Source organism: Bos indicus, chromosome 27, assembly GCF_029378745.1.
Source record: "Bos indicus isolate NIAB-ARS_2022 breed Sahiwal x Tharparkar chromosome 27, NIAB-ARS_B.indTharparkar_mat_pri_1.0, whole genome shotgun sequence".
NCBI lineage: Eukaryota > Metazoa > Chordata > Mammalia > Artiodactyla > Bovidae > Bos > Bos indicus.
Genome location: NC_091786.1, coordinates 2,202,422 through 2,215,804, shown reverse-complemented (window position 1 = coordinate 2,215,804; position 13,383 = coordinate 2,202,422). Strand labels below are relative to the sequence as shown.

At 42.9% G+C, this 13,383-nt stretch overlaps 1 protein-coding gene across 1 annotated transcript in view; it reads left to right on the top strand.

Moving 5' to 3' along the window:
* CSMD1 (CUB and Sushi multiple domains 1) overlaps window positions 1–13,383 on the top strand; it is a 2,070,704-nt gene that overhangs the window by 1,891,585 nt on the left and 165,736 nt on the right. The window lies entirely within an intron of this gene.

The following is a 13,383-nucleotide window of genomic DNA, read 5'->3' as shown; positions in this document are numbered from 1 at the left end:
TGGAGAGTCCAGAGTGGAGCATGGCTTTCTGGTGGGAATGGAGTCTTTGCCAGGCTTCACACAGGTCAGGACCAGATGCCAGGAGCAGGTCAGGCACTGCTTCACCGGGGTCCCTTCTGTCTTCCTCCAGTGGCCACATCACCACTGGGACCCTCTTATCCCCATTGTCACATAGCCTTGTCACCTGTCACTGTGTCCTCTTGGCTCCATGCAGGTGTTACCCCTTCAGGACTAGAGTACAAGGAGTGTCTTTGATCTTGGGGGGCCTCCACCTGCAGTAGCTCACAGCAGGATTTCAGTTCCCAGCCAGAGACTGAGGTCAGGCCACAGCAGTGAGAGTGCTGAATCCTGGCCACTCGACTACCAAGGACAGCAGCAAAGCCCTGGTTTGTTGGTTTTGTCAAAATAAATGTCCGCAAAGAGACAGACAGTAGTGAAACCTGTAAAGGGTACTAGGAGGAAAAGGAGTATGTGTGGATAGACACCGGGTGTGCTCAGAGAGGGAGTCGTGCCCTCGGGTGGTCTGAATCACTTACACAGGCCTTTCTTCTGGCTTCCTCTGGCCAATCACCTGGCTCTGAGTCCGTGTCTGGAGCATCTCAGGGTCCATCCCTGTGTGCGTGTGCATCTCTTAGCCACGATGGGTTTCAGTGCAGAGGCCTGTGGGTGGGTTGGCATCACCTGCTGTGGGGTGGGACCCCCTTTCTTTTGACCACTGGGGGGCCTTTTCTGCACCTATGTAGTCAGGAAGGTCTCCTTGACCTCTAGAAGGCGGGACGTGTGGTCTCTCCATCTCCCATTTGGGCAGGGCTCAGCTCCCCTCTGTCTCCACTATGACTGTTGTCTTAAGTGTTCACTGGAGCAAAGTCCAGCATTTGCCCTGCTCCTGTTGTTATTCCATCTGGAAATGTAAAAAGGAGGCTGACTGTAACATCTAAGCTGGAGTCCATCTATCTCCTGCCTCATGTCCACAAGGGAAGGGGGTCTGACCCTGTCTTTCATGCATTTAAGCTTTCTCTCAGGTCAAAGTAATGACCTTGTATACTATTCAAGCCATGTTCAAGTTATGCCAGAGTGGGGGTAGGGGCAGTGGGGGAAGGAGAAAGATAGAGAGGGAATGAACTTTATGTGTTTTTAAACCATCAAAATGTGAGATCTCTAAAAAAAGTTAGAATCTACCATCATCAAAGCTTTCTGACATGTGAAAAAGTTCAAAGTTTTCATTTCATACACAATAATTTAGCTGGCCTTTTCTTCAACGTTGTTAATTCAAATGAAGTAAAAAAAAATGTCAAAAGTGGAGTCTTTTTTTAACATGGTGATATCACTTGTTTTTTTTAATTTTATAGACTGCCTTCGAAAATGTTTAATATTTCATTACTAAAAGAGGATGGCATTTTGCGTTGAACTTTCAGACCTTGTTACTTCAGTGGTTACTTAAAGTATAAATTTACATTTCCAGAATTTGAGTGTTTTAAAATAGGAATCCAGGTAGGGGGAAAAAAAGACAGGGTGATACAGCCTAAGGAATGAGACAGGAGACCTTGCCTGGATTTCTCTGTGTCCACCTGTGTCTGTCATTCCTTCTCACCTGGACCCCGCTGTGTCTCAGCAAGGGTGTCAAGTCCCACTGGAAGGCTGGTGTGTGTGCCCAGGTACACAGAGAACAGTGGAGAGACAGTTTCCCAGGCCAGCACAGAGGTCTGCCTACACCCCTGCTCTTCCCCTTTTTGGAGACAAGAGAATGATCCCTTTCTTGCAGGCAACCCCTCCAATGCACTAGACTCTAGAATGTTTCTTTCTACTCTTTCCAGGGCATTTAAGGTAGGAATTGGGAAATGGCAATCCACTCCAGCACTCTTGCCTGGAAAATCCCATGGATGGAGGAGCCTGATAGGCTACAGTCCATGGTGTCGCAAAGAGTTGGACATGACTGAGCAACTTCACTTTCAGTTCACTTTTCACTTTAATGGCTTAGATGGTGAAGAATTTGCCTGAAATGCAGGAGACAGGGCCTCGATCCCTGGCTCAGGAAGATCCCCTGGAGGAGGGCATGGCAACCCACTTCAGTAATCTTGCCTGGAGAATCCCATGGACAGAGAAGCCTGGCAGCTACAGTCTGTGGGATCCCAAAGAGTCAGATATGACTGAGTGACTAACACTTTCACTTTTCTCCAAGTGGGAATTATCTTCCCTTCATTGCTTTTCCAGTGGCTGTTTCTCTTTCTCCTTAATACACTCAAGTTCCTCTCTTTCTCACACACACACCCCTGCTTATGTTTAATTTTAATGACCCCTTCAGCTCCCACTTTCTCAGAAGCACTGTGGAGGAATCATCTCCTCCAGTTCTTCCAGAGTCTCCTCCTCTTCTCATTTCTCCTGCCCACCCACATATACTGTCAACACCCCTGTAGTTACACAGTCATCCAAGTCTGCAGGTTTTTGTGTCATCTGAGGTTCTCCAGTGGGTGATAAGACCCGCCCGTGACAGCTCAGCAGGAGGAGAACTAGCACAAGTTTATGAGTACACACTTTTCACGGACTCACAGATGCCTGCGAGAACCCAGACAAGAGTCACTCACAGGAGTAGCTAGAACTTGAGGGTTTAGGTAGCTTCTGAAGCTAAAACAAGGGGGAAAGGGGTTCAGGATTCCAAGAAGAGAGGCAGCAATGGGAAGAAGACCAGGAAATCTGTGGTTCGTGAGGGTCGTTGAGTGAAGTTTGTTGTGTTGATTTATCTTTCAAAACATTTATAGGAGTATAGTTGTTTTACAGTGTTAATTTCTTCTGTATAGCAAAGTGCAACAGCTACATGTATACATAAACCCCTCTGTTTTGGATTTCCCTCCCGTGCAGGTCACCACAGAGCACTGAACAGGGTTCCCTGTGCTGTGCAGGAGGTTCTCATCAGTGATCTGTTTTATACATGACATCAGTACTGTGATGATTAACCCCACTCCTTTTCTCTGAGAAGAGTTTAGGGAGTATCCTCTTGGCACAAGAGTGAGAGACTTCTCTGCATATGTACATTCTATTTGTCAAAATAATTTCCTTCTCAAAAGAAGACCCTGTGCCCCGCTTTTAGAGCTTTCCCCTGCATCTGCTGGTTCTCAAATACACCCCATGTTGTACTGCACAAACACAGATATAGCTCTCTCAGAATCTCCCACAAGGATTGCAAGGGCCTGATGGAGTCAACACCATCTCCTGTCTAGCAGATGAGGGATCTCTATGCACTGACACTGAACAGAAATTCGGAGACAGAGTTACAGAGGAGAAAAAAAGAGTGGCTTTATTTCCTTGTCAGGCAAAAAGGAAACACTGTAGGCTAGAACCTCAATAACTGTGCCCTCACGTCCCTGGGGAATAGGGAGAAGTTATATAGTCAGGACTTCGGGTTGGGAGTAGGTGATAAGGATCAAGGCAGTAATAGCCTTACATTCTTTCTACTGCAAAGTTTCAAAACTGTCACAACACACTGGGTTTGGTGGACTCCAAGGGCAGGGTTGCTGGTAAGATGAGGGTATGTGCAGAGTCTCAGGTGGGTCTAATCTCCCTTATGGCAGAAAGTGAAGAGGAACTAAAGAGCCTCTTGATGAAAGTGAAAGAGAAGAGTGAAAAAGTTGACTTAAAACTCAACATTCAAAAAACTAAGATCATGGCATCTGGTTCCATCACTTCATGGCAAATAATGGGAAAACAATGGAAACTGTGACCGACTTTATTTTCTTGGGCTCCAAAATCACTGCAGATGATGACTGCAGCCAAGAAATGAAAAGAGCTTTCTCCTTGGAAGAAAAGCTATGATTATCCTAGACAGCATATTAAAGGCAGATACATTACTTTGCCAACGAAGGTCCATCTACTCAAAGCTATGGTTTTTCCAGTAGTCATGTATGGATGTGGATTTGGACTATAAAGAAAGCTGAGTGTCAAAGAACTGATGCTTTCGAACTATGGTGTTTGAGAAGACTCTTGAGAGTTCCTTGGACTGCAAGGAGATCATACCAGTCAGTCTTAAAGGAAATCAGTCCTGAATATTCATTGGAAGGACTGATGCTGAAGCTGAAACTCCAATACTTTAGCCACCTGATGTGAAGAACTGACTCACTGGTAAAGACTCTGATGCTAGGAAAGATTGAAGGCAGGAGGAGAAGGAGATGACAGAGGATGAAATGGTTGGATGGCATCACCAACTAGATGTACATGAGTTTGAGCAACCTCTAGGAGTTGGTGATGAACAGGGAAGCCTGGGTGCTGCAGTCCGTGGGGTCGCAAAGTGTCGGACTGAACTAAACTGAATCTCCATGAATTTCTCTGGTCCCTATAACCTTGCCTCAGGAGGTGGCTTCATGGCTGTTCCTCCTTTGATTAGCAACTGTTTCAGTCTGCCATTTGGAACTCAGGGACACCATGGAAGCTGAAGAAATGGGGGACAAAAGTGCCTTAATGTCTGGGAGCCCATAGGGCTCCACTCAGTCTCAGTTAGAGGAGGCCTGGGGGTGCCATCTGACCTGGGCCTTGCAGTTAACACAGGTTTACTGAGAACTAAACGTTTCCTGTACATGTGACTCTACTTGAGTCTATGTGCTGGTGCTAAGTCACTTCAGTCGTGTCTGATTCTTTGTGACCCTCTGGACTATAGCCCACCAGGCTCTTCTGTCCATGAGATTCTCCAGGCAAGAATACTGGAGTTGATTGCCATGTCCTCCTCCAGGAGATCTTTCCAATCCAGAGACTGAACCCATGTCTCTTATGTCTCCTTCACTAACAGGTGTGTTCTTTACCACTAGTGCCACCTCAGAAACAGAGTCAAAAAGGAACATGTGAAATGTGCAAAACACCCCAGACAAGACACTGAGAAACCGGAGAAGAAAGTGAACTCAAAGAGGTAGCAGCAGAGAAGATGCAAAGCCATATGCTCCTAGAAAGTGGGGAAAATTCATGTGCTGAACTCAGATTTTGCCCTTCCCACCGATGTTTGTGGAGGGGAAGAAACACATTTCCCCTATTTTTCTGGATTCTTTTCTGAGATCACCCCCCTGTAAAAACATGAGAGGTGAGCAGGGAAGCATGGCGTGGTTGTCAGGCAGACTGAGCTTGTTCTTTTCTTCTCCACTGATAAGTTTCTGGAGATTTAGCCACCTTTCTCTTCCTGGAGCAGAGAAAGGACACCCTTACTTACCAAGGGAGATTTCCCTCATAGATGTAAATGTCTCCTATAAATGACTAGCTTCTACTCTGTTTCCAAAGATACCCCCATGTCTGCACCTCCTTAAGGATAATGAACTCGCGATAATCCTCACACCAAAGAGGAATATTTTGGGGCAGCAAATTCTTCTCCCTTTCATTCGTTTACATGTAGGTTCATCTGTCTTTAAATTTAAAAAAAAAGCCATTGTGGGGATCACAGTGTCAGCAGTGTTCTTCTCTGGGTTTCTTCCTCTTATCTTCTGTTCATCAAAGCTAGCTGTGGTGACTTAAAATCCAGTCTGTGGGCCTCCCCTGGCAGTCCAGGGGTTAACAGTCAGCAATTCCACTGCAAGGGGCACAGGGTCCATCCCTGGTCGGTGAACTATGATGCAGCATGCTGCACGGCATAACCAAACAAGACTTTAAAAGATTAAATAAAACAAAATCGCATTTGTAAATTTACAGATCCAGCTTTCACATGAATCATCAAGAAAATAAAAGAAACAACACTCAAATCTGAAATTGTGCTAGCGTTGCTGTCATCTTTCTGAATCACAGATCTTAACAGGTTGTAGTGCCGCCCATCTCTGGACCACTCAGGCCTGGCCAAGCAAACTGGAGTGAGGGTGCTGGCATCCTGATCCATGGCTGCTGCGTTGGAGCTTCTAGGAGAAAGGACAGTTTGGGGCTGGGTCCCTGAGGAGAGGCACAGGTTTGCAGAGGTGTTGAGACTGGAGACTGAATTTATCCACACTTGCATCTGGCTTCATGCAGGATAAGAATCTATCCTTCCAAAGGGTGTTTATATAATAAACATAAATGTTCCTTAAGGTGTTTATTCCAAATTTAGGTTTTAAAATGAATACAGGCTAAAGGCTGGAGACTTTCTAGGAGCTGGAATGGGGGTCATAGCCCTTCCGAGTTAGCCCAAAGCCTGTAAACCATCTCTTGGCTCCCAGACAGAGTGCACAGCCTGGAGCCACTGGAGCTCGATTACTGTCCTCTGAGGGCTCCCTGATGGTCACTTCAGAGGATCAGTCCCCAGGCCCATGAGAAACACATACCTACATTGTGAAACTGACAAGAGGCTCTTAAAAAGACTTATATGCATCTCCAAGGGACAGAGGAAAAATGTATAGTGACAAGTTTTCTAAAATTAACGCTGTAAGAAAAGGGAGGTCAAGAGCAGAGTCTGAACAAAGCCTGGGCAGAGTCTCATGGTCATAACTGTCAATCACCCCGAGAAGTCCCGGGTGACTTCTGCCAGCACTGAGTACATCAAGGCCAACCAGTATGTGATGCTTGTAGCCTTTTTCTCCTTGTTGCCTTGTGGTCCGAGGATGGCTGTTGTACCTCTGACACCAGGTCCACATGCATATGACAAAATGGGGCTAGGGGACAGCTTCTTAATACTGTATTTAAATTTTTAACTTTTCTTTTTTTATTGACTTTGCAAGACTCAAATACAGATTCCCATGCTATTATTGTTTGCTGTGTACTTTTGAAATTAGATTTTATCCTACGTATGTGCTAAGTTGCTTCATAGAAAAAATTAGAGAGTTCCAGAAAAATATCTACTCCTGCTTTATTGACTACGCCAAAGCCTTTGACTATGTGGATTAAAACAAACTGTGAAAAATTCTTAAAGAGATGGGAATAACAGACCACCTTACCTGCCTCCTGAGAAATCTGTATGCAGGTCAAGAAGCAATAGTTAGAACCAGACATGGAACAAAGAACTGGTTCCATATTGGGAAAGGAGTACATCAAAGCTGTATATTGTCACCCTGCTTATTTAAATTATATGCAGAATACATTATGCAAAATGCTGGACTGAGTGAAGTGCAAGCTGGAATCAAGATTGCTGGGAGAAATATCAATAACCTCAGATATGCAGATGACACCACCCATATGGCAGAAAGTGAAGAGGAACCAAAGAGCCTCTTGATGAAAGTGAAAGAGGAGAGTGAAAAAGCTGGCTTAAAACTCAACATTCAAAAAACTAAGATCATGGCATCCGGTCCCATCACTTCATGGCAAATAGATGAAGAAACAATGGCAACAGTGACAGACTTTACTTTGGGGGGCTTCAAAATCACTGCAGATTGCGACTTCAGCCATGCAATTAAAAGACTCTTGCTCCTTGGAAGAAAAGTTAGGACCAACCAAGAGAGAATATTAAAAAGCAGAGACATTACTTTGCCTACAAAGGTCCGTCTAGTCAAAGCTATGGTTTTTCCAGTGGTCATGTATGGATGTGAGAGTAAAGAAAGCTGAGTGCCAAAGAATTGATGCTTTTGAACTGTGGTGTTGGTGAGAACTCTTGAGAATCCCTTGAAGAGCAAGGAGATCAAACCAATCAATCCTAAAGGAAACCGGTCCTGAATATTCATTGGAAGGACTGATGCTGAAACTGAAGCTTCAATACTTTGGCCACCTGATCCAAAGAGCTGACTCCTTGGAAAAGACCCTGATGCTGGAAAGGATTGAGGGCAGGAGGAAAAGGGGACAACAGAGGAGAGATGGTTGGATAGCATCACCAACTTGTTGGACATGAGTTTGAGCAAGCTCTGGGAGTTGGTGATGGACAAGGAAGCCTGGCATGCTGCAGTCCATGGGTCTCAAACAGTTGGACATGACTGAGCAACTGAACTGATACTGAAGTCGCTTCAGTCCTGTCTGACTCTTTGTGACTCTATGGACTGGGGTCTGCCAGGCTCCTCTATCTATGGGATTCTCCAGGCAAGAATAGCAGAGTGGGTTTCCATGTGCTCCTCAGATTTTATCTTATGTAACTTTAAACCTCCATTGTTCAAACAAATTTTTTTTTTCTATTGATATTTTTCAGATAGGGTTACTAAGGCTGTGTCTATATAGCTCCAAAAGCTATCAATTAGTTCGCTACAAAAAGAGTACTGAAAGAAAGAAAGAGAGAGAGGAAAGAAGGAAAGAAGAACATGATACCACAAAAAGTCTGTGTAGGGACTTCAAGAACCAGCTTATGGTTGCTGGGAGGAAGGGATAGTTAAGAAGGAGGGGGTGGACAGGTATACATTGTTATATCTGAAAATAGATAACCAACAAAGTCTTACTATATAGCACAGGGAATTCTGTTCAATGTTATGTGCCAGTCTGTATGAGAGGGAAGTTTGGGAGAGAGTGAATGCATGCATATGTGTGTCTGAGACAGTTTGCTGTCCACCTGAAACTATCACAAATTGTTTGTTAATTAGCTATACCTCAATACAAAATAAAAAATTAAAAAAAATTCTGTATAGGAATAATCTAGACCAGAAATCATAAAACTACTGAGTTTCATTAGGAAAATATGAATATTTTTAAGTTGTCAATATTAGCATTAGATTTTACATAATTGGTAAAAGACCCGTTTTCCTGTTGTGACGTCAGAATCAGGGTGGTTTGCCGGTATCAGCAGGGGCTGTCCCCTGAAGTGTCAGAGTGATGGCCCTTCCAAGGTGCCAAGGCAGCGACTTCAAAAGTCTCCTTTAGCAGCCTGCCAGCTTTGAACTTGTGTCTCCTTGGCCTGTAGGCATCAGAATCTGTGAGTTCTTGTCCAGGCTAAACACCTAGTTCGTTGAGTGAATGTTTTATTTACTTGACACCTGACTCTAAATTTCAGTATCCACATTTAAAAAAAAAAATTCTAAGCAATGTATTTTTAATGTAGGCAATTAATTGATATAGTTGAAAGACATAAAAATAAATTAAGTAAAAAAGAATGAGAACATGAATATGAGGTGTTCGGATTTCTTGTGGAGTATCTTAGCCAACAGGGGTGACACTTAATTAGATAGTTTGTCATTTTATAAAATTTATAAGCTGGCCAAATGACACAACTCTGATGTGTGTGTCACAGCGAAATTCCTAGGTTGCACTTGAGATTTATAAGTTAAGCTTATGATTAATAACTCATAAGAAGATGCATAAATCATGCAGATAATTCTTGTCATTCTCAGTGGTGTCTGTGTATACCCCTTATTACTAAGCCTTCTCATTTATTTATGACCATATAAAGGTCAAAAATGTTACCAGTAGTACATGTAGCTGTCTTGAAGTTAAATGACTTATACAGAACTTGAGAAGTGAAAGATGAATTGTGTTAAATAAAATTGAGTTCAGGTACCCTACTTCTAAGTCAAAAACTGGGAGATGGCTGATAGGATGAAGATATTTATCAACTGATTAGATATCAGTCAGAAAATATAATAGGTATTAGAAAGATGACTACATGCTTCCGCCTGCTGCCACATCCAGTGCCTATAATTTAAACACTTGATGCAAATACCACTTAAGATTGACAGACGTGAACAATGATTATTTTCTCAGATCCAAACAAAGGATTCTCCTGAAAAAGAGAAATTCTGAGTGTTGTCTTCTCCTTGTAGTATAGGTATGAGCTTATTGGTACTGACATTGTTTTTCATGGTATTTGCAAAATGTTGCCATATTAAGATTTTTGTTGTCATTGTTCTGTCCCTAAGTTTTGTCCAACTCTGCATCCCTATGGACTGTAGCCTGCCAGGCTCCTCTGACCGTGGGATTTTCCAGGCAAGAATACTAGAGTGAGTTGCCATTTCCTTCTCCAGGGGATCTTCCTGGACCAAGGATTGAACCCGTGTTTCCTGCATTGGCAGGCGGATTCTTTACCACTGAGTCACCTGGGATACCCATTAAGATTCTTAGGACTTTCTTTTCCTTTTCTTTTTTGAGACTTGACATTTGAAGTTGAATACTTGTCTTCCCTCCTTTCTTTTCTCCTCCTCCATCTTTCTTTCTCTCTCTTTCTTTATGTCTCTTTCATTATAAAGCATAATTATTAGATGCCAAAAAGCTTAAAGATAATTTTAAGTTCTTTAGCCATAAGTGGTAAAAACGTCTTTTTTCCTTTTGCTATATGTGCTCAACACCTTTAAAAAAAATCACTTTAATAGGATGTGTTAAATCTGCTTATTCATGCCTACAATCACAAAACCATTGCCATTTTAGTGAAATGAATCTGTGAGAAAATAAGCTATAGTTTGTGGCTACCAGTTTTTCCCCTTTAGGAGGAAAAGCAATTAAACTGCCTTTATGTGCCGTGAACAACTGAAGAATTCATTCACACTGACTGTATGAGCGTGCTCACTGTGATTCCTTATAGACACGGCTGTGATTTAAACATGAAGTTGATGTGCCTTTAAAGCTGCTGCTCTTTCTTCTGTGAGCATGCTCTTCTGAGCTGTTGGGGAGCAAGGACAGTGAGCTTCCTCTGTCCTTTTTCCACCATCCACATGTCTGAACCAAGCTCTCAACATGAGGCTTTTTATAAAGAAGGCTATTTCACCTAAAAATGCTTAAAGCAGTGGGCAGTACACTACTGCATCAATCCTCATCTTCTGCAGGGTACCCTTTTTCAAGATGGAAAAGTGGTTCATGGACTAAACTCTTAGAGACCAGGGTCGAAATCTTAAAAGGTGTCCCATTTCCTCCCTGAAGGTCATGTGGATCTGCTTTTCCTTTTATGGCTTTGCTGAAAGTAAAGTAGTAATCTCAGCCACTTTGTCCCTTAGCGGAGCAGTTCCTGTGGACCAAAGGCTCACCTGGACAGGTATGTCAGTGGCTGTGCGAAGCCAGCGATTTCTTTGGGTCAGAACAAACATTTCTTCACAATGTAAAAGCTGTTGTGTAAAATGACGGCTGGGCCCTCAGTGCTTGGTTGGTGGAAGCATGAGACACAATTGGAGTTGCCACTGTGAGCAAGCAGTTTGGTGACCTGTCCTCCAGGGGAGCCTGTGGGCAGCCTGGAAGGCATGGGGTTGGCTGCAGCCTTCACAGTGATGTAGGTGGACATCACCAGTAGGTTTGGCGATCAAGCAATTCACATGAGCAATAGAGAACATTTAGGTGGCCAATCTGTCTTAAAAATGAGAGCTAGGAATGTGCCCTCATTATAGAGGTCAATGATATGTCATCCTAGTCATGACAACAGCCCCCTCTGGAAGCTGGTGATCTTGTGTGCCTGTGCACTTGAGAAATTCCATGGACTGCAGCACGAGTCTAGTCACTTCTGGACCAGATCAATCTTTTCATTGAGAGGAAGCTGAGGACGTGAAAGGGGTTTCGAGGTCATATTCATTGTGGACCTTGATGCTAACTGCAGTCTCTCCTCCCTGTAACAAGGCTCTTTCTTAGTATTTCACACTAATTCCTGGTATTAGAACTGGCTTCTCCCTCCTGAGTCTACCTCTATCAGAGAAGAGGCTTGAGTGCTATGTCTTGAGCAATGAAACATATTTTATCATACAAACCAGACATTTCTTATAGTTAAGACTTAGCCTTACTCAGTTAATGCATACCAACCATGTTCACTGCATTTGTCATCGTTGTTAATTCTTGTAGATCAGATAGGCATAATTGTTCCCCTTTCATAAATGAAGGAAAGAGCCTACCAGAATGGAAGTGGTTTGGTCCACATCCCAGGTCCATCAGATGGGAGACACAGGTCCAACTCAGTCCCAGGGCTCCCTTGCAACACATTCCAAGGCCTCTGCTATTTTGCAGAACTACCTCAAGACTCTTGTCTGTACTCGGAAACCTGTTTTTCTGTTGGTTGATGATTCTCTCTCTATTTCAACTTTTCAATTATATATCATACAACAAATCTTTTAGAAATACTGAATAACACCTCACAAAAAATCTTTCAGTTCAGTTCAGTTCAGTCGCTCAGTCATGTCTGACTCTGAAACCCCATGAATTGCAGCATGCCAGGCCTCCCTGTCCATCACCAACTCCCGGAGTTCACTCAAACCCAAAAAGTCTTTGGGAGTTGTCAAATATGGAAGTGTCTGAAAAATATATGAAATGTATGAAGGACTTAATGGCCTTCAGTTGAAACAGAACTTGTCTGAAAATGGTGATTTTTTTTAAATTTAGTCATAAATTTTAATTAAATTTTTGAGTTACAGTTTTCAAATTGCTTTACGCTATTATGCCTAAATGCTTCCTATTTTATAATTTGATATCTTATCTTCTTATTTGTTCTAGTAGTCTGGAGGTTTTCAAGGATTTTCTATGTATAAAACCAACTATACTTCAGTTATGATGCATTTTAACAAATTCCTACAATTTGCTATAGTTTTTTTTTTGCCATCTATGCTCATTAGTGAAACAGGTTTATAATTTTCTTTTTCTCTACATTCCTTGTCTAGTTTAGCTATTACATTAAACCAGATTAATAAAATCACTTGACTAGTTTCCCCCTCTTCTTCTATTACTGTTTCTTAAAGGTTTGCTAACAGTCACCTGTCAGAGAAGGCAATGGCACCCCACTCCAGTACTCTTGCCAGGAAAATCTCATGGATGGAGAAGCCTAGTGGGCTGCAGTCCATGGGGTCGCTAAGAGTCAGACACGACTGAGTGACTTCACTTTCACTTCTCCCTTTGCTGCATTGGAGAAGGAAATGGCAACCCACTCCAGTGTTCTTGCCTGGAGAATCCCAGGGATGGGGGAGCCTGGCAGGCTGCCGTCTATGGGGCTGCACAGAGTCAGACATGACTGAAGTGACTTAGCAGCAGCAAACAGTCACCTGTATCTAAGCCTGGCATCTGTGAGGGAACAGGGAGGTAGTGAATTTCAGTTCAAGTCTTTAATGGCTATTACTTTATTTGGGTTTTATATTTCTATTCTATTTCAATTTACATTGTTTTTAACTCTCTTTTATGAAAATTAGCCATTTCATCTAAGTTCTCAAATATATTGGCATAAGGTCACTAATAATCATATAATGTCTACGTTACTGTTACTCTATGTTACTGTTACATTTTTCCCCCTTTAATGCTCATGTTTCTTCTCCTTTTATCTCTTTTTTTAAAATTTTATTTTATTTTTAAACTTTACAATATTGTATTTGTTTTGCCAAATATCAAAATGAATCCGCCACAGGTATACCTGTGTTCCCCATCCTGAACCCTCCTCCCTCCTCCCTCCCCATACCCTCCCTCTGGGTCATCCCAGTGCACCAGCCCCAAGCATCCAGGATCGTGCATCGAACCTGGACTGGCAACTTGTATCATACATGATATTATACATGTTTCAATGCCATTCTCCCAAATCTCCCCACCCTCTCCCTCTCCCACAGAGTCCATAAGACTGATCTATACATCAGTGTTTCTTTTGCTGTCTTGTACACA